Raw genomic sequence first — 21,815 nt, 5'->3', positions numbered from 1 at the left:
TTGCGCAGGTGGGTGGAGCACAGAAGCACGGCAGGCCAGAACTGAGTTTCCAAAAACTCTTTATTACAACACTTTTCAGCATTTTACTCTTCCAGACACTCAGACACACGCACACACTCATCAGCCATCTGGTTAGGGAGAGACCTCACTTCCTCTGCTCTCGCTCTCCTTATATAGGGCATGGTCGCTGGGAAGACACACAGACACAGGTTAATTGACATCAGGTGTAGTGATTCTGCCACTTACCTTCCCTGACTCCGCCCTCCGGTCACAGACCAACGCTTGACCACGCCCCCACTGCCACAACAACATTCACAGAGAAAAATATTTGAGGAAATGTTAATAACTAATAATATTATACACTTGATGTTTTGCTATAATTGAGACAGTCAGTAGACAGATAATACGTATAATGAGATACAGACAGAAGAAGAACACATTACTGCGATTCATTTTCATTTCCTCTGAGATTACAATATGATAAGTTTGTGGAAGTGATACAGTGATCATCAATCTAATATTAATAAAACTGTAAAGCTGTAAAATTATGTGAAAATTAAAAAATGAGAACAATTATAGCAGTTGTTTATGATAATGCAGATGTTTTTTTTCAAAATAATATTTTGATCTATATTTTTATATAATAGTCACATTTATAATATTAAATCTCCTACAGAAATGACTCATATTACATCTTTATTGGACTTAATCTAGATATATAAAAGTAAACCTGTTCATTTTAATGTTAAAAACATCACATCATTAATATTTTATTTTGGATCACACAATCTCACAGTTGATCTCGAAGAAACCAGCCTGAACCCAGCGTGTAGAGGCTGAGTGAATGTGGCGTGGACTCTGTGGACAATTTTTTTGGAACAACTATCACATAAACGAACACGTTCACATCAAAGGTGAACTATCGCGTGTGAAAAAGTGACTTTATTTTTTTCGCAGCAGGTTCAAGTTTTCTATTATTTAATCAGCAAAAGGAGCGCATTCAGCCAATCAGGGTGCAGGTTGTGGAAACATCGTCACACTGCTACAGGCTTGGCGAAGTGTCTCATTCAGTTTGTGTCTCAAAACCCAGTGCTGTTTGACAAGGGCAACAAAAATGATGAAGAAAATGACTTTAAAGAAAACATCTGGGGAAAAAAAAAACAAAAAAAACCCAAGATGAGTTCGTCAATAAAAACGGTAGGTGTTCAGTCCATGGTCCGTAGCGTACTTTGTGATGTGGTGAAGCTTGATGTCAGTCTCAGGATCTCCTCAAACAAGCAGTCAGACGTTCTCATCTACATCTCAGGATACAATGTTCACCATTTTTTTCTTTTGTAAAAGAATAAGCACCAGCTCATCATCACTCAACGTCTCCATCGTCGCATGATTGTTTTTGGGAAATGTTCACATAATCGCGTCACATTTAATGTCAATATTAATGTTGCGTTAAATTCAACAACAGTTTTGTCACACTTTTGTGTTGTTTATTCTTGTTGCGCTGGATGTGGAAAGACCTTTGGCCTTCTGACAATAAGTCTGCGAGGAAACATTATTTAAGGAGGAAATATATCTGAAGTTGGCTTTTTTTGTAAGAATATTTTAAAAATTAGATTAAATTCCTACACAATTCTATGTATAGCTAACATTAAGTTCCCTTAATTTGGGGCCGTGAAAATGCAGAACTATCCCGTTAAACTATATAGCGAGTTAAAAATGACCTGGAGTTTCCTCTGTAATATTACTTTGGATAGAGTGGAGTTGGAGTCGAGTTCATTTTAATCCTGCATTTGATATTCATCAATCATGACTCCAATATTTACACAGATATTATACCGGCACTGATACTGAATTTATTCGAGTGATGATGCTTTCAGACGAGAAAAAGTCTGGTCACATGACACTCACACAGAAACCAGAATAAACAAGTTTTGTTGTTGTTGTTGTTGTTGATGATTAAAGACAAATCAGTCCACACTATTAACTTCTATATTCATTCTTTACAGTTGAATAAAAGAGCAACGCAGTCAGTGTTAAAGCTCTGCAGAACCCGAGTGACCTTTAACCCTTTCATCTGCAGTTAATATTCACCCACTGAGCTCCTGATCTCATAAAGGCAGAAACAGTGACATGGATGTTATTTGTTCACACAGTGAGCTAAAGGAGGAGCTGAAACAGGCTGTGAACACTTTCTACATGGAAACATCAACCGGAGGAGGTGCAGTTAATTTCCCCTGAGTCACTTGTGCTGATATAATATTATTAATCAGCATTATTTCTTCAGTCTCACGTTTTTCACTCCTTCAGGTTATTGTGTGTTATTGTGACTCTCGCTGATTCTTTATACCCTGAACACACACCGCAGTTTTGTCCTGTTGTTCATATTTGTTTCCTGCTTTAATACAAAACTCCAGAATTAATGGCACCCTTCATGAACAGAATAATGCATGCCGATAAGAGATATTCATTTTTGTGGCATAAAAAGTGACTTCCTTGTGTACTTCAGAATATTCAGATGCATACTTCCCCATCAGCCTCTCTGATTTCAGACTCCCTTTCCTTTCTTTCAGTCGTCTTCTTTTGGCAATCAAATTCCACGTTTCTGTTGATATCCAGGTCTTTTCTTTTCTTCTTTGATGAGGGATGATGTTCTCACATGCATCCTGGCAACTTTCTTTTCCAGCTTCCCAGATGGTCTCTACATCCATTTCCTTTCCATTACTGATGTCACTGAGAACCTGTTCCTTCGAGTTATGCCAAATCTCTTAGCTATTTCAGAAGCTTTAAGTCTTGCAGCGTCGTACCGATGCCTCCTGGGAAGCTTTGCCTTGGAAGGTGCTTTCCTAAAATGTAGTCTTATATTAACACAAACCAGATGGTGGTCGCTGCCCACATCAGCACCTCTCCAATCAATAACATCCTGTAGTGAGTGCCTCCAACATCCATTGACGGCGATATGATGAATTTGGTTTTTATCCCTTCCATTTGGTGACTCCCATGTTACCTTATGTATCCTATGGTGAGGGAAGATGGTTCCTCTATCATTAAATTGTTTAGACTGCAAAAATCAGCTAAGCGTTCTCCATTTTCATTCATCTCCCCACTGCCATGTGTTCCTATAGTTTTTACCCTTCCTTCATTACTTTCTCCAACTTTAGCATTAAGATCACCTATGATAATAAGTATATCATGCAATGGGGTATGGTCAATTTCTTTTTGGAACTGTTGGTAAAAAATATCCTTTTCCTCATCCTCTGCTTCATTTGTTGGTGTGTAGCAGACTATCACTGTTATCTTAATGTCGTTTTGAATTAAATCTGGCGATAATGATTCTTTCCTTTACGGGCTTCCATTCCAGCATGCTCTTTTTTGCTGTCCCAATCAGCATTAGTGCCACTCCATCGCGGTGTACGTTATCCTCCCTTACTGAGGATAAGATGGTTGTACCCAGGGATATTGTTACTGTACCACTGCCTGTCCATCTGCATTCGCTGATTCCAAGAATGTCCATGTTATAGCTTGACATCTCTCTTTCCACCTGTGCATCTTTTCCTGTTTCATACATTGTTCGTACATTCCATGCTCCAATGTAGCAGGATAGTTTTGGACTCAGGAGCGATCCAGTCATGCTTTTAGCAGTCATATATCCAATACGATATTGGGGACCAGCTCCTTTATCTCGGTTGATATGATTGTGTTTTCTGTTAGTTTCCAGAGCAGTAATGTTCTGTGGTGGGGTCGCTCGCCATACAGACTTCATCTAAACATCCATGACAGTGTCATATTAACATCCTATTTACTGCTTTTATTTAACTACAATTACAAGGAAATAGTGTTCATGAAGGCAAAACTTAGTACAATAGTCATACAGAAACAAACAATTACACTAAAATAGACATTACATATGGATTGAACACATTTAAATATATTCCAGTCCTCCAACAACAGATTTACAGATTTCATCAAAAGATGTTTACAGGAAATTGTGACTGAATATACAGGACATGGACAGACTTAATGATTCATGTGGAAGATTAATAATTAGTGAACTTAACAAAACAGAAAATCCTTTCACGATGCTAATCTGTTAGCTGTTATGCTAACTTTCCCTGAATTCTTAGCTTGTTAGCTACGTACATTATCAACCCTGGTGATTTATCTCATCTCATCTCATTATCTCTAGCCGCTTTATCCTTCTACAGGGTCGCAGGCAAGCTGGAGCCTATCCCAGCTGACTACGGGCGAAAGGCGGGGTACACCCTGGACAAGTCGCCAGGTCATCACAGGGCTGACACATAGCCACAGACAACCATTCACACTCACATTCACACCTACGGTCAATTTAGAGTCACCTGGTGATTTATAGGAAGAAAAAAAACAACATTCACTGAGAAAAATATTTGAGGAAATGTTAATAATTTAATAATATTATACACTTGATATATTGCTATAATTGAGACAGTCAGTAGACAGATAATATAATGAGATACAGACAGAAGAACAACACATTACTGCGATTCATTTTAATTTCCTCTGAGATTACAATATAATAAGTTTGTCGACGTGATACTATGATCATTAATCTAATATTAATAAAACTGGAAAGCTGGAAAATTTCATTTGAATATTTAAAAAATAACGTGCCAGCAATTATAGCAGTTATGATAATGCAGATGGTTTTTTTTTAAAGTTCTGATAATTATTTTTATATAATGGTCACAATTATAATATTAAAACTCCTAAAAGACAGAGAAATGAAGATCTCATATTATAAATAAATATTAGAAAATCTAAAAGCAGTCCCCCCAGGATTTTGCGGGCCTTTTTTGTGATTGTTGCGGGCTAAAATGTCTGATGTTGTGGGGGGTTTTCCAAAAAATTGCGATGAAAGTTGCGGTGTTTTTTAGTTTTTTGTTGCGATTACATTGCGGGAGGAAGTGAAAGTTGCGATTTTCTCTTTTTGTGATTAAAATTGAGTGATATGTTAAATATTAAAGTTATTACTGAAAAACTATTGATTAAAAAAACAAAGACACTGAGAAATGGTCCTATAAACAACTTTACCAATATAAAAGATTAGCAGGACTACAAAAATGCAGAAAAATAGGCTTTACTTATCCAAATGCTCCTGTTGGTTCAAAAGTTAAAGTGCAGAGAACCTCACAGCACAACATGAAGTTACCTTAAAATATAATATAAATGCCTCAGCTTTCATGTAAGAAAAAAAACTATTAATACTAGTACTGTGTGCATGGGCGCCGCCGGGGGGGGGGAGGTTAGAACAATTCTAGGGGCCCAGCACTGCCATGGGGCCCTTAAGGGGCTGATAATATGCTTTTAATGATTTTAAGAAGACTTTTGAAATAACAACAATGCAATATTCCATCTGGTAAACTGAGCTAATTGAACAAGGTTGTCTATTTCTTGAGTTCTAAAACATATTGTCATTTAACCCTCCCCCTTTTGCGAAATGGTACGGTCCAGTTCTGGTAGAAGCGCGATGCGTTAAATCTGTGTGCTGATCAGTGCGACGCTACTTGCTGCTGTGTCGTGGTGCAGCAGCCAGCCAGCCAGCAGTGGAGTGCGTACAGTCTATGATCGCTAAATATGAAGAGTGGCAGTCAAAAACGTAAAGAAAGGCAGCTGAAAGCTGAGAGGGACCGGAGAGGCAGACAACTGGTCACTCAGTTTTTCCCAAAGAAAGGTAGCTAATCGCTCACATGTGTGTTCAAAATATTAGCGAATGGTAAATGAACAGTATGAACGTGGTTGGATTAGCCTATCAAGAGAACACTTTTACAGTTTGTACAGTGACATTTTTTCCATTTTAATAACTGAACTGACTTGTGTGATAAACAAGATGAAATATTACGTTATGCTGGTGCTAATAACTAGTGCTAATAACCAGCTTCATAACTAATGGGGTGCCCTAAATATGCACAGATTCAGCCTCAGGGGGACCTTCGCCCTACCAAACCACTGAACCCCCCTTTGGAGAAAGAGGTAAGCAGCAATACAACCCATAAATGCTTTAGGATTGAAGTTTTTAATGAGCGAGCGCCATATACAGTTTGCTAGATTAAAGTGTTGCTAATAACGGACACCAGTCAAGTGTTTGACACTGGGTCGAAAACTTTTTCTATGATTTATTAGCAGTCACATCACACATTTCACTACCAATTGTCCTAGCACAAGAAGGCATGTGGCAAAATCTTGAATTTTCATTTGTGATTGTAAATGCACCAGAATTAGTCACTGACCAGTTTTCATCTAGTCCCTGGTAGGTTAATACATAAAATGTAATAACAAAGTCACAAACTCAAGGTCCATGGGCTATCAAAAGTCAAATAATGACAATAGTGCAATTGTGACGAGGGTGGGCAAAGTTGGGGGGCCCAAAATTCTAATCTTTCATGGGGCCCAAAATTTCTGGCGGCGCCCCTGACTGTGTGCAGGCAGTCTCTCCTGAAGACTAAATTAAACAATGATTATAAACTAATAAAATAAATGGCTCAGGCTTCATAGAAGAAAAAAACAATTTGAACAGAATCTCACAGTATGATGCTGAAGCTGCCTAAACAATGGAAAATAAAATACCATTTTGGCAAAAATGTTGGCATCCATTAATTTCTTGTATTAAGTAAAAAAAATAATGTAAAGTGCACCCAGTCCTTCACTGTAAACATAACACACTTTCAGTGTTGCTGACGTTTTCCAGCCCAAAATATGTTCAAAACCCGCCAAAATGCGCTTAAAACCACCCAATCTGGCAACACTGCGCACATGCTGCTTCTCTTGAACGGAAACACGGAAGTAAGGCGGAAGGTAGTTTGTCGACGTCACCTCAAGACGACGCCAACGATTGGTCAAATTTGTGGGAAAGTTGCGGTGATTGGATATAATTGCAGCCCCGCCCTGAATTCGGGGGGATTGGTTGAATTTGCGTTGAAGTTGCAAATTGCAACATCGCGAAATCCTGGAGGGTCTGTGAAAGACTTTCCTCATGTTCCATCTTTATTGGACTTAAACTCTCTATATAAAAGTAAAGCTGTTCATCTTAATTTTAAAAACGTCAAATCATTTAATATTTTATTTTGGATCACACAATCTCACAGCTGATCCATCAGAAGGCAGCCTGAACCCAGCGTATAGAGGCTGAGTGAATGTGGTGTGGACTCTGTGGAGGAGCTTCATCGTGTCAGAGACGCTGTAGAAGGACAGAGTTCCTGCACTGTGATCCACATACACTCCTATTCTGGAGGGGGATGGAACTCTGAGATCAGTCTGAATGTTGTTGTGATAGAAAAAGACAGAAGAAGAAGAACACCGCAGACTCCAGGACTGATTGTTGCCTCCAAACCAACACTCATTACCCCGTCCTTTCCTTCTGATGTCTTTATATGAGACTGATATGAACACATATCCCTCACTGCTCCACTCCACCTCCCAGTAACAGCGTCCACACACTCTCTCCTTACACAACACCTGAAACCAGTAGTCAAATCTCTCTGGATGATCAGAGTACGGCTGCTTTCTCTCACTGAGCGTCACCACTCTGTTCTTCTCAGACAGAATGAGGTGATAATTTACTGTGTTGGGATCCAGAGTAAGATCACAGAAATCTAAACACATGAGAAATGTGAACATGTTAGATATTAATCACAGCATAGATTTATGTGGAGAGTGAGACACTGTGTGTGTGTGTGTGTGTGTGTGTGTGTGTGTGTGTGTGTGTTTTACACGTACAGTGCAGAAAATCTTCTCTGCTCTTTGGTTCTGAGGGTAAAATCATCTGAACTGCTGCAGCTGTGGAGACACAGAAACACAATGGAGATGAAAAATCAGGTTCTGTAAAAGACAGAAACAGTTTAAAGTGATACAATTTGTGTCTGATGTTTAATCAGCGTTTTATTTTAGAAAACACATTCTCTAGGTGTGGGATTTAAATGTGATTTTTGAACGACGGAGAAATAAACTTTATTAATAACATGAGCACGAGCAGAGAGCTGCTTTGGAACTAATGACTACAGAATAAATGTGATGACTGAATAAATGTTATTCATATGACTTATGAACTCTCTCTCTCTCTCTCTCTCTCTCTCTGTCTCTCTCTCTTTGGAGGAATGTGTGAATAAATGTGTGTGTGTCCTCTATACTTTATTAATAGTACAATCACTGAAAACAAAACAGAAGCTTTGACACTATTAAGATCTGAATAAAAAGTGTAAGTGTATAAAATCATCTTTCCAGTCGAGAGCAACAATAACAGGAAGTTCACGTCATCATCTGAAATCACTTCTGTGTGTTTTGGGGAAATTTGATGTCTCTCTTTACTGTGCTGCAGAGAAAGTAAAGATTTCCCAGCAGGACGATTTCTCTCACCATGTTCAGGGATTTTGATGAATTCCTCCTGGCAGAATTCCTCGAGTCTCTTTTTCAGATCAGAGAGAGATTTCCTCACTCCATCAAATGAGAGATGCTGATTGACAGCGATGCTGGGTGAGTCCTCACGTCCAGAAGAGACACAGAGAGACTGGAAACTCTACAGAGAGAAAGAAACAAACATCATGGAGAAGGAGAAAGGTGGAGAAATATTCATGAGATTATACAGATGTGTGTGTGTGTGTGTTACCTGGAGGAAATGGATGTGATCGTGTGTGTGTGAAAGCTGCTCCAGCTCAGTGACTCTCCTCTGAAGATCAGCAATCTCCTGCTCCAGTTGCTCCAGGAGTCGTTCAGCTCGACTCAGTTCAGCCTTCTCCTGATCTCTGATCAGCTCCGTCACCTCCCAGCGCTTTTTCTCCATGGAGCTGATCAGCTCAGTAAAGATCCTCTCACTGTCCTCCACTGCTGTCTGTGCACTGCGCTGTTAGGACACACACACACACACACACACACGCACACAAGATTTAAAGCTCATCTATCATTCCCTCTCTTACTGGGACTGTAAATGACTCGTTGTCCATGTTGTGTGTGTTTCTAGGAGCAGCTCTGTCTCTGCTCACTGCTCACCTTTATAGTGTTCACAGCCTGTTTCAGCTCCTGCACCTTCTTCTGCTTCTCCTGGATTCTCTGCTGGGATTTCATCTGCTCCTCCTTTAACTCACTCTGTGAACATTTAGCTGTTTAGAGGTTTGTTTTCTTTCCTCCACTTCCTCCTGCATCTGCTCCTTCTATATACATGAGCTCACACCCACACGGCTAATGTTGTTCTAATTGACAGAGGAGAGATCTGGCCCAGTTATGCTGGCGTAGAGCATCGATGGGATTTAAACTCATCATCTCCTGACTGGAAGGTGAATGTTTTTTGCTGCATCATTCAGGAGGTTTAACTGTTAATGAGTTTATCACATTTTACACAGCAGTGTCTCGAGCTGTTCTGTAAAGCGAGTGTGTACTGTGTGTGTGTTTAATAGTTGTGACTTGTGTGCAAATGCTTAAGCTGTAAAAGTCTGGATGATGGTGCCACACCCAAGATTTGCCCTCTGAGCGACAATACATTAAACATTCTCTTAAAGCAAGACAGACTTTTGATTTCATAAAATCAGTGAAATTTAGTTCCCTCTGAAATTTGCTCTTTGTGATTCATGTTTATTTCTGTAATATCTCAAAAAAATATCAGGCCATTCTGTGGCTGGGAAGTTATTTAATTTGAGGGGATTAAAGCAAATAATGTGCATGAAAGCACGCGCTTTGCGCAGTCAAGCAAATAGAAGTTGTCCGCTGTGCCTATGTGCAGGTTTTCATTGACTGGGCACTGAACCAGTTACGTCATTTTGCTGTGAGACGAGGAGCTAATCATAACATTCACATTGCAAGTTCAGTGCTCAAGTTGTGACAGAAAATATGACGGCACCAATGGATCCTACACATCAAATGCTGGTTCATCTGTTTCTCCCTGTCGTAAATATTATAATTAGTGAATAACCGGCTGCAATTAGCCCAAATATGTATCTTTTTGAGGTGAACTTGAGCCTGATCACTCATCTTATTGAAGCTCGTTTTTCATTGAGCGTATTCTAGCCAATATTTGTTAGACATAACGAAAATTATGTATTGATTTCACAATGTAAATATTATTCCTGTGCATTAGATAGTTTTCATAGAAGGTCCTTTTTTTATCATTGCGATGGTGAAGACCGCTGAGTGAAAATGTGTGTAATTATTAGACGATACACCTATATTGCACAACTTCTGGTGAACAACCTCTCGATTCACTATCATACTGTGCACTGTATTTCACTGAGCAAGACAGTATACGGTTGTTTTTCACTGTGGCAGTGGGGGCGTGGCCAAGCACTGGTTTGTGAATGGAGAGTGAGGCCTGTGCTGTGTGTGTGTGTGCAGTGAGGATCTCTTCCCCTGGCTGAAATCACATCGGTACTGTGGCACATAGTTTATTTTGAAACTGCTGAAAAGCGTGTTTTGTGTTAACAGACAGTTTAAAAAATAAAAATGAACGTGACATTGATCCCGCCTGCCTGTTTCAGTGTCCACTATATCATGAAACCATTACGTTCATCTTTTTTATTTTTGTGTTTGCTAATGTTTTTGCCAAGCATAGTGATCAGAAGTAATAGTTTTGGGAATACGAACCCTCCGCTATCTTTGTAATGCCACTAATAGACTTTCCTAAACTCGACTTTAGTATAACCTCGTGAATTTCCTGTATAACCCACCCGTTTCAGACATGATCCCGAGGAGAGAAAAAAATCCCTAAAGTTTGATTGAAGGAGTGATAGGATAGAGATATAAAAAGTCGACACACCCTGTTAAAATGATAGGTTTTTCTGATCCAAAAAAAATGAGACCACGATAAATCATTTCAAAACTTTTCCCCCCTTTAATGTGACCTATAACCTGGACAATTCAATAGAAAAACAAAAATCTGTTAGGGGGGAAAAACATAAAATAAATCACATCCAATAAGTTGGTTGCATAAGTGTGCACACCCTTAAACTAATACTTTCTTGAAGCACCTTTTGATTTAATTACAGCATTCAGTCTTTTTGGGTCGGAGTCTATCAGCCTGCCACATCTAGACTTGGCAATATTTGTCCACTCTTCCTTGCAAAAGTGCTCCAAATCTGGCAGATTGCGAGGGCGTCTCTTGTGCACAGCCCTCTTCAGGTCACCCCACAGATTTTCAGTTGGATTTAGGTCTGGGCTCTGGCTGGGCCATTCCAAAACTTTTTTGGGGTCACTGTCATGCTGAAAGATGAAATTCATCTTCAGCTTTTTAGCAGAAACCTGAAGGTTTTGGGCCAAAATTGACTGATATTTTGAACTGTTCATAATTCCCTCCACCTTGACGAAAGCCCCTGTTCCAGCTGAAGAAAAACAACCCCAAAACATGATGCTGCCACCACCATGCTTCACCGTGGGTATGGGGTTCTTTTGGTGATGCGCAGTGTTGTTTTTGCGCCAAACATACCTTTTTAGAATTGTGGCCAAAAAGTTCAACCTTGGTTTCATCAAACCATAACACATTTTCCCACATGCTTTTGAGAGAGTTGATGTATATTTTTTTTGCAAAATTTAGCCGGGCCTGGATGTTTTTCTTTGACCCTACCTCATAGTCCAGACACATGGAGAATATAGGAGATTGTTGTGGCGGCACGGTGGTGTAGTGGTTAGCGCTGTCGCCTCACAGCAAGAAGGTCCGGGTTCGAGCCCCGTGGCCGGCGAGGGCCTTTCTGTGTGGAGTTTGCATGTTCTCCCCGTGTCCGCGTGGGTTTCCTCCGGGTGCTCCGGTTTCCCCCACAGTCCAAAGACATGCAGGTTAGGTTAACTGGTGACTCTAAATTGACCGTAGGTGTGAATGTGAGTGTGAATGGTTGTCTATGTGTCAGCCCTGTGATGACCTGGCGACTTGTCCAGGGTGTACCCCGCCTTTCGCCCGTAGTCAGCTGGGATAGGCTCCAGCTTGCCTGCGACCCTGTAGAACAGGATAAAGCGGCTAGAGATAATGAGATGAGATGAGGAGATTGTTGTCGCATGCAGTACACAGCCAGTACTTGCCAGAAATTCCTGCAGCTCCTTCAGTGTTGCTGTAGGCCTCTTGGCAGCCTCCCTGACCAGTTTTCATCTTGTCTTTTCATCAATTTTGGAGGGATGTCCAGTTCTCGGTATTGTCACTCAGTGCGTTTACATGCACATAGAGAAAATCGAATTTCTGCCGTAGCTCGACTGAAATTGAAGTTCTAAATGCCATGGAAACACCTTAAGGCCCGGTCCCACTGGCCGATGGACACAAAACGTATGCAAAAAGGACACAGCGGACGAGCAAAATTTCGGGGGTGGCTCTATCCATTTTCATCTGCTCCAGAAATGGACAAAATTGGCGAAAATTTGCAAAAACAGAACGGAAAAGAACGGACGTGGGTAGTATATAGCGGGGATGTTAAACGCATGTTCATAGGAAGCCTAGCGGATGAAAGCGGATGGAAGTGGATGACAGCTCCGAAGGGGTTACCGGTGATAACTGAGAAGCGGACGCATAGCAGAAAGAGCGGATGCATAGCGGATGAAGGGGATGCATCACGTACGCCTAACGGAAACAAAGGGGATGTTGCGCAGATGTATATCGGATGCAGACCGTTCACTGCGCTAGGTGTCCTTCTACATACTCTAGACATACTCCAGACATCCTAAATATACGAGATACATCCCAGATATAAACGCTTTGTCCGTTTTGAATACTTTATATACGAGATGCATACGCTTACATCCTTTCTATTTCCGTGCTACTAACGATGAATAGACGTTTCATGTACCTTATCTTTCCTCCCTCTTTCCGTTTTCAGCTGCAGCGGATGTGAGTTGCAAGGATGCCCAGAGGATGCAGAGAGGATACAGCAGATGTTTAACGGATGATAACGGACATAGAACGTTTGTTGCTCGTATATGTCGCGGATTTACATCGTACACGGCGGAAAGTTCATCCGTTCTAAAAGTTTTGTGCAGCTCAAAACTTTTTGCGCGGATGAAATCACAGTGGACGGATGCTCGATGGATAGAGCGTATGAAGCACGTATGCAATGAGTACACAACGGATGCATAGCGTTTTCCAACGGATGGCAAATATTTTTTTACGTTTTACATCCTCTTTGCATCCGTAAGTGCAGTGGGACCGGGCCTTTAGCTCGGCTGAAATCGAACCGAACTGGGTTTTTCGTAATCGAGCTACGTGACCTAGATTATGCGATTGTAGCCGAGCTACTTAGTGCATGTAAACCCTGTCGAGCTACTTACTTCAGCACTGCCCCTTCCGGAAGTGACGAGTGACGAGACCACAAGCGGGAAACACAACAGCCTCGGTCGGCATGACACTTCACCTTAGCCGCCACTTTATTAGGAACACTTGTGTCTGGGCATGTACGCACCCATTTCCAATTAGTTGGTAAGTTATTAGCATGTTAGCAGGCTAACAGTTAATATGTTCACCATTACAGATCAACTTCAACTTAGTGGCCATTTTATTAGGAACACTTCTGTTCGTACATACAAACACTCTTCTTGTGAAAACGGCACTGATAACTTTGTTTATACTCTTGAATAGCTCTTCTTGGGCGGCACGGTGGTGTAGTGGTTAGCGCTGTCGCCTCACAGCAAGAAGGTCCTGGGTTCGAACCCCGGGTCCGGCGAGGGCCTTTCTGTGTGGAGTTTGCATGTTCTCCCCGTGTCCGCGTGGGTTTCCTCCGGGTGCTCCGGTTTCCCCCACAGTCCAAAGACATGCAGGTTAGGTTCACTGGTGACTCTAAATTGACCGTAGGTGTGAATGTGAGTGTGAATGGTTGTTTGTGTCTATGTGTCAGCCCTGTGATGACCTGGCGACTTGTCCAGGGTGTACCCCGCCTTTCGCCCATAGTCAGCTGGGATAGGCTCCAGCTTGCCTGCGACCCTGTAGAAGGATAAAGCGGCTAGAGATAATGAGATGAAATAGCTCTTCTTCATGACGACAACCGGAAGTGGACCAACACGATGGGGCGTGTAGCGCCACCTGTGGCTTGGGTGCACAATGTACCTCACACAATAGCTCGATTTCCTTGTGTGCATGTAGGATTGGATTTCTCTGGCACCCCTGCTGGGACCCTTAGCTCGATTACCGACAGCAGCTCGATTTGGATGTGCATGTAAACGCACTGACTGTTGTCCCATATTTTCTCCACTTCTTGATGACTGTCTTCACTGTGCTCCATGGTATATCTAATGGTGTGGAAATGTTTTTGTCCCCTTCTCCTGACTGATACCTTTCAACAATAAGATCCCTTTGATACTTTGTAAGCTGTCTGTGAATCCTGGCTTTTACTGCAGGATGCAACTGAGTAAATGTCTGAACTTTATTTGGGGTTAATCAGAGTCCTTTTAATTGATGGCAGGTGTGAACCCCCAAAAGACTGAATGCTGTAATTAAATCAAAAAGTGTTGAACGCAATTAGTTTGGTCCGGCGTTTCCTTTCCTTCCCAATACAGAGTCTTTTCTTCTCACTTCCTTTTACTGTAGTCGGTCTTCCATGTTTCAAGCGCGCAGTCACATGTTCTATTGTTATCTCAGGTTGCAAATTTGTATCCCACAATGTGTTGCGAACAGGGAAACCCCACCATGTCATGCGTGACGTAGTATCTTGGTTTAGCTTACGGTGAGGCAAGAAAAAAATGGCAGAGAATTTAGGGCCACAGGGCTCTAAATTCATGAATTGTTCTTTTAGGGAAAAAAGTAATAAAATTTGAAGTCTGTGATTCGAGTTCAGTAGCTTTTTGTCCACTAAAAAACATAATTGGGTGTCAGGGAAAATTCTATTTATGGCCTAAATTCGAAAAATCTGAAAGGCAGTCTACCTTTAATGATGTTATATTACACTTTAAAAATCTTTTAGTTCATTGGCAAATCTTTCTGATGAACAAACAATCGTAACATTTTTAAACCTTCGATTAATTTGTAACCAGATTAAAACATCTGATTGTAGACACGAGTAAAATTAGGATGAATTCGTTCTGAAAATGTTTCTAAAACATTCTCACCTGTTTTTCAGTTCTTTCCGCTGCAGCTGCGACTGTGTCATGACCTCTGTGTTCATGCATCGTACAGAGATAACAGATGAAGCTTTGGTCAGTACGACAGTAGATCTTCAACACTTCATCATGCTGAGAGCAGATCATCTCTTGTAGATTTCCAGAAGCTTCGACTAACTTGTGCTTTTTCCAGGAAGGAACTTCATAATGAGGTTTCAGATGAGTTTCACAAAAGGAGGCCAGACACATCAGGCAGGACTTGACGGCTTTGTGTTTTCTCCCGGTGCAGAAATCACACTCCACATCTCCAGGTCCAGCGTAACAGTGAGCAGGAGAAGCAGCTTGGACTTCAGTCTTCTTCAGTTTCTCCACCACTTCAGACAGCATGTTGTTTCTGCGTAGAACAGGCCTTGGAGTGAAAGTGTCTCTGCACTGAGGACAGCGATAAACTCCGCTCTTATCATCCTGATCCCAGCAGTCATTAATACACACCTTACAGAAACTGTGACCACAGGGGATCGCCACTGGATCCTTCAGTAGATCCAGACACACTGAACAGAGGAACTGGTCCACTGAAAACTGATCTACTGAAATACTGGCCTCGGCCATTTTCCTGAACTCACGCACTGCGAGACAGAGAGAGAGAGTCTCTAAGTTTCTTTTCCTCTGAAATGCGAAGTCATTTCCTGGTTGTGTGTGTTTGAGAGAGAGAGAGAGAGGAGGAGGAGCGCAAAGACAGAGTTCATGAACGTCCCTTTGGACACAGTTTTTTCTGAGGCAAAATATAAACCTCCAAACTGCACAATATAACATTCTGTACAGCCATGTGAAAAAAAAATAAGTACATCCCATGGAAATTGTGAAATTGTTGACTTTTCTCAACACATTAAACAAGCAAATGTTTCACCCTCTTTGATACAATGCTTGTAGATAAACATGATATACTCCAATAAACAACACATAAAATCGACATTTTATCCACATTTTCATAATTTAAAAAAATATATATAAATAAAAAAGTCGCCGGCATGGTGTAGTGGTTAGCACTGTCGCCTCACAGCAAGAAGGTCCGGGTTCGAGCCCCGGGGCCGGCGAGGGCCTTTCTGTGTGGAGTTTGCATGTTCTCCCCGTGTCCGCATGGGTTTCCTCCGGGTGCTCCGGTTTCCCCCACAGTCAGTGGCGGTTCTAGACCAAAATTACTAGGGGGGCCGAGGTGGGGCCAGTGTTTTTTCAGGGGGGCACATAAGGAAAAAACATGGCAATATTTAAGCGTTCAAAATGTTTTGTTTAGTTTATTTAAAACCAAAACAAAATACATTGAGCATAAATACAATGAGATAAACATTCTGTCTCAATAGCCTAAACATAAATTGTGCTCAATAAATCTTAAAACCATGTTTCTCTTTTTTGTAAAAAAAGATTTCTATTTTTGCATACAATGAACCTTTTATCTGTCCAATGACACTTTTTAAATTCACAGCATGAATGAATTTTCTTTTTCACAGCATGAGACTTGAATGTACAATCACTATCTTTATCTAAATCACACTGTCATCATCTCACTCTTTCTTTATGTACAGTAGGGGGGAAATAGAAAGAAAAAATAAATTCACATACAGTGGTCTCAGAATCACCCTATAGCATTCACAGCAGGCTGAAACACTACAACAACAAGATTCTGCGATTGTGACTCCTTGAGAAACGGTCTACAAATGCATCAAGGTTCAAAGCCTTGGACCTTCTGGATTCAATGCTGAGCACACCAAGATTGCTTAGACGCTCCTCACTAATGGTGGATCGGAGGTACCGTAGGTCTTCACCAGTTTCAAAGTGGAGAAACTCCGCTCACAAGAGGCAGAGCTCACTGGGAGTGCCACAGCTATTTTGCATAGTCTAAAGAGCTCAAAAAATACTTCTTTATATGGCTCAGTGAAACGTGTCAACGCTACTGTATCTGATGGCTTTTCAATCAAAAAACTTCGGACGTGACAGCTGTTATCTCTCACGTCCGAAGTTTACAATTCGCGCTGCTGCTGGTCTTTCTGCTGCAGGTAACAGTGTGCGTGTAGCGCTTTAAGGAGTCCGTGTAGAACACTCCGTCATGTCAGTTCCGATCTTCGAGCCAGCGCACGTCAAAATTAATAAATCTTATTATCTGTTCAGCACAGGGGCCACAACAGGGGCCAGGAGCAATTTTACAGGGGCACTGGCCCCCTCTGGCCCCCGTTTAAAACCGCCTATGCCCACAGTCCAAAGACATGCGGGTCAGGTTAACTGGTGACTCTAAATTGACCGTAGGTGTGAATGTGAGTGTGAATGGTTGTCTGTGTCTATGTGTCAGCCCTGTGATGACCTGGCGATTTGTCCAGGGTGTACCCCGCCTTTCGCCCGTAGTCAGCTGGGATAGGCTCCAGCTTGCCTGCGACCCTGTAGAAGGATAAAGCGGCTTGAGATGATATGAGATAAAAAAGTCAGGACACCCTAGAAAAAAGTATGTACACCCTTACATTTATCATACGTTCAAGTCCATAAAATTAGAACCAGGTGTTCCAGATTAAGTGGCATTGATTAGAACCTCCTGCAGCTGGACGTGCAGATGGAACCTGTCTTAAACCTGCCATCTAGGGTCTGGTATTCTCTTTGCTTTTGAAGTGTGTGGTTTCATCATGCCAAGATCTAAAAAGTTCCCAAAGGACCTCAGAAAAGTGTTGCGGGTACCTATGAATCTGGCAAGGGATTGAAAAATATCTCGATGAGAAATTAATAATTCCACTGTAAGGAAAATCATCTACAAATGGTGTTGATTTCAATCAACTGCCAATTTGTCCAGGACTAGCCGCCTCAGCAAATTCAGCCCAAGAGCAGACCATTTGATGCTCAACAACGTCTCGAGGAATCCCAAAATTTCAAAACTGGATCTCAAGGTAACTCTTGCGCCTGTTGGTGTGAAAGTGCACACATCTACAATCAGAAAGAGATTGGACAAATTTGACCTGCATGGGAGGCATGCCAGGAAAAAGCCTTTGCTGTCCAAAAGGAACATTAAAAGAAGACTACAGTTTGCCAACGAACATAGAGGAAAAGACAAGGCCTTTTGCTCTCACATGCTCTGGACAGCCGAATCAATAGTAGAGATGTTTGGCCATAGTAAGAGTGCACATGTGACACAGACCAAAAAGCTTTTCAGCAGAAAACCTCATACCATTTGTGAAGCATCATGGTATGGTTTGGTGTTTCTTCACTGTCTCAGGGACTGGGAAGTGTGCATTAATGGATTTAACTCTAAATTCTGAATCCCATCAAAGAGTGCTTGAAGATAATGTGAGGCCATCTGTCCAAAAGTTGAAGTTGAACCAGAGGTAGACCTTTCAACAAGGTAATGATCCTAAGCACACGAGCAAATCAACCAAGGAACTGCTCAAAAAGAAAAAATGGAGGGTTATGGAAAGGCCTAGCCAAAGCCCAGCTTTGCACCCCATTGAAATATTGTGGGGAGATTTGAAAAGGGCAGAATATGCAAGAAAACCCTGAAACATCTTGCAACTGAAGGAATTTTGCATGGAACAGAGGTCAAACATTTCAGCAATCTGATATCAGAGACTGTTGGACGATTTGGAGAAACACCTTCAAAAAGTTATTTCTGTTAAAGGGGTCACTACTAGATTTTGAAGCCAAGGGTGTACTTACTTTCTCCATAGAAGAATATTACATCTATTGATAATTTATTGAATAAATGATTGAAAGAGCTTATTTTTCCTGCTGTTTTGTTCAAGTATATCACCTTTATCTGGAGGCACTGTATCAAAAGAGTGAAATGTTTGCTTGTTTAAATATGTTGAGAAAAGTTTCCAATTTCCATTTGATGGGCTTATTTTTTTCATGACTGTCTGTGTAAGTTTGTACACTGGTCTGTGCAAAACTTGCATACATTTTCCAAGGAATCTATAAATAATATAAACACCTCCATACTAAAAGTACATCCTTCGGTACATCCATTTAACAACTGTTCTGTTTTCATAAATTTATGACTTATAAAGACCAATAAAGAAAAAAAACTAGATAGAACTCAACGCCAACGGTGTCGATGGGGATGCCTCCGCCCGGTCGACTACACACCTTATTAAGTTGTGATTTGGGGATGGACATTTGACCTCACAGTAATCTTGACCTGGTGAAATTACTTGTATTAGCCTTGGAGATATTGTGTGCACAAGGTTTTTGGACAGACATTTGACCTCACAGTGACCTTGACCTTCATGCTGGACAATTTAAACAAAAACAGAATCGAATTCAAATTCAAACTTCAAAGATCGGAATCCTGAAACAATACATATAAATGACACACCCACTCCATTCCACACTCCACATTTCACACTTCACGTCTCTCACTCGACGCTTCACATCTCTCTCTGCCTTCAAACTTCACTTTTCACGCGTGACACCATCCTCTATCGAAAATGGTAAGTTGGAACCAGATCCCCTTCTGAAGATGATGATGTTGATGAGTAAATTTGATGGTCAGGGTTCATATGACAGAACCACCGGGATTTTGTCGCTGTAATATTCAGTAAGACAGTATGGACCTGTTCATTTCTTTTTGGACTTTGTTGTTGAAGAAATAATTTGTTTCTCTAAAACCCAACTCTGTTTCTTTCTTCAGTTCCAGTCTCAGGCTGCTCACTTCGACCCCCTGTTCTACCCCATCCTACCACCGCAGTTCTTCCCCCCGGCCTACTTCATCATGCCGGACCGGTTCTACCCCCCGTCCCACCCCGTTCTGAGATCCGCCTCCTACTACCTTCCACCCGCAACGATGGGGAAGAACGAACACCACGTCCCATCCGTCCAGGCGGAGATTCTGGGAGGAAACGCCACGTCTCCTGTGACACCACCTGAAGGTGGACGTGTAGACGATGGCTGTGTGATCACTGCTCAGGCTCATGCCACTGACGTGCTCACACTCGGTAAACCAGATTAAAATATATCTCAGATTTCCGCTGTTGATTCTTTTGCGCATTCTTTAATGTTGTAATGTTTTCTCTGTCTTAACGTTCCATTTTATCTCCTTCTTGTCCTTGATTTTGTCCAGATCTACATGCGGCACCAGAAACACCAGCACCAGCTGAGTCAGAGCCCGAACCTCAACCCACTTCCAGTCTGCCACCTGAAACTGTGGGCGTCGAGGAGCCTTTGTCCTCCAGACCCGCGAGTCCAAAGGCACTGATGTGGGGCGAGATAATGGACAGCGTCGACCCAATCCCATCCAGACCCTCAACTCCCACATTTCTCCCTTGGGGAGAACTAATGGAGGAAATGGGGCGCCAAAAGGATGGAGGGGCAGGTGGACGACATCCTGGAGGTAAAGGAGAAGGTTGAGGAGGAGAAGAAGGGTGCAGTGGTCAGGGAGCTCAGAATGAGTCACAGTCATATTTGTAATGTCTTACAGAATGGGTCTTGTTCATTACCTCAGGAGCTCGCTACTAAACAAAGCACATGTGGAGCGAATACTTTTGAATGCAGTAATATGATCTAGAATAGTGCAATGGGAATATTATATACCAGGATAAAAGGTTTGATGATTATTGTTGTAAAAAAATCTCTCCTCTGCTTTTCTCTTTCAGGTCGTCCCTCAGTAACATCGACACGCCCTGACTGGAAATGAGAAACTTTTCAAAAATAAACTCCTCAGTTGAAAAATGCTGCACAAATGGTGTGTGTCTCTCTCATAGTGAATAAATGTTGGTGTAAACGACTCACACAGAAACAGCAGTAAAGGTGCTGCGCTGTAAATCCGCTCAAATAATCAGCTCCAAAATTCCCCCTCAATCAAATGGAATTTTAATTTGACATTAAACACTGAACACCATCAAAAGCTCAATGATTAACATGGATTAGTGATGAGTGAGTGATGTTTATAGAAATACAGGTGATGTTTGTGACAGTAAACTGCTCAGAGAACACAGCAGACTCAGGGGGAAGAACACACGGGAGATTTTAAAGCGTCTGTGCGCTGCATCAACTGTCTCGCCCCTGACCCGTAAATCCGCCACGTCACAACTTGAATGAATGAATTTATTTTTATTTTGAACATGTATAAAAAATGTATGTAACTATTTGTACATACAAAAGAAAGAAAACGAGAAATTAACAAAAAATAAATAAAATAACATAAAGAGCTAAGACATTACAAAACACCGCACATTGTTCGAAAAAGGAGTGGGAAGAAGTACAATACTTTTTTAATTTCCCACCCCCTTTTTAACTACCCCGAAATCCAAACTACATTAATACACCTATAAAAATATATACCATATATACACTTCATGAATATCTATATAAATATATAATTACAAAAATAAATATCTACTACATACCTATCCCTGTAAACAGGGCCGGCTCTAGGTCTTTGGCTGTCCTAGGAGAGATTGAGTCCGTCCGTCCCCCTCCCCCCCCCCCCCCCCCCCCCCCCCAAGGAAAAAAAACCCTCTAATAACATCTAAATAACACTTTAATCTAATCACTCTATTCTATTACTATTAAACAATGTATGGTGCATGGACAATAAACAAGAAGTCATTTTTATCTTTTTCATTATTGTTATTATTGTTATCATTATTAACATAAAGTGTCACAAAGTAAAATGACCACACAAATCCAATACATATCTCCATATAATGGGCAAAAACTCTTTTGCACCCTGTTCAAAGTGTAGTGCATGGACAATAAACAAGAAATTATTTTTAGTTTCTTTTTTGCTATTAAAAGTTAAGTCATCTCTGAAGAATTAACAAATTAAATGAATA

The 21,815-nt window shown here is 41.3% G+C and overlaps 1 pseudogene; it reads right to left on the bottom strand.

The window, feature by feature from the left end:
* Positions 1-4,589: 4,589 nt before the first annotated feature.
* On the bottom strand, positions 4,590-15,675 carry LOC132881440 (tripartite motif-containing protein 16-like; annotated as a pseudogene).
* Between the last annotated feature and the right edge of the window lie 6,140 nt (positions 15,676-21,815).

Source organism: Neoarius graeffei, chromosome 2, assembly GCF_027579695.1.
Source record: "Neoarius graeffei isolate fNeoGra1 chromosome 2, fNeoGra1.pri, whole genome shotgun sequence".
NCBI lineage: Eukaryota > Metazoa > Chordata > Actinopteri > Siluriformes > Ariidae > Neoarius > Neoarius graeffei.
This window is presented reverse-complemented; position numbering and strand designations above follow the sequence as displayed.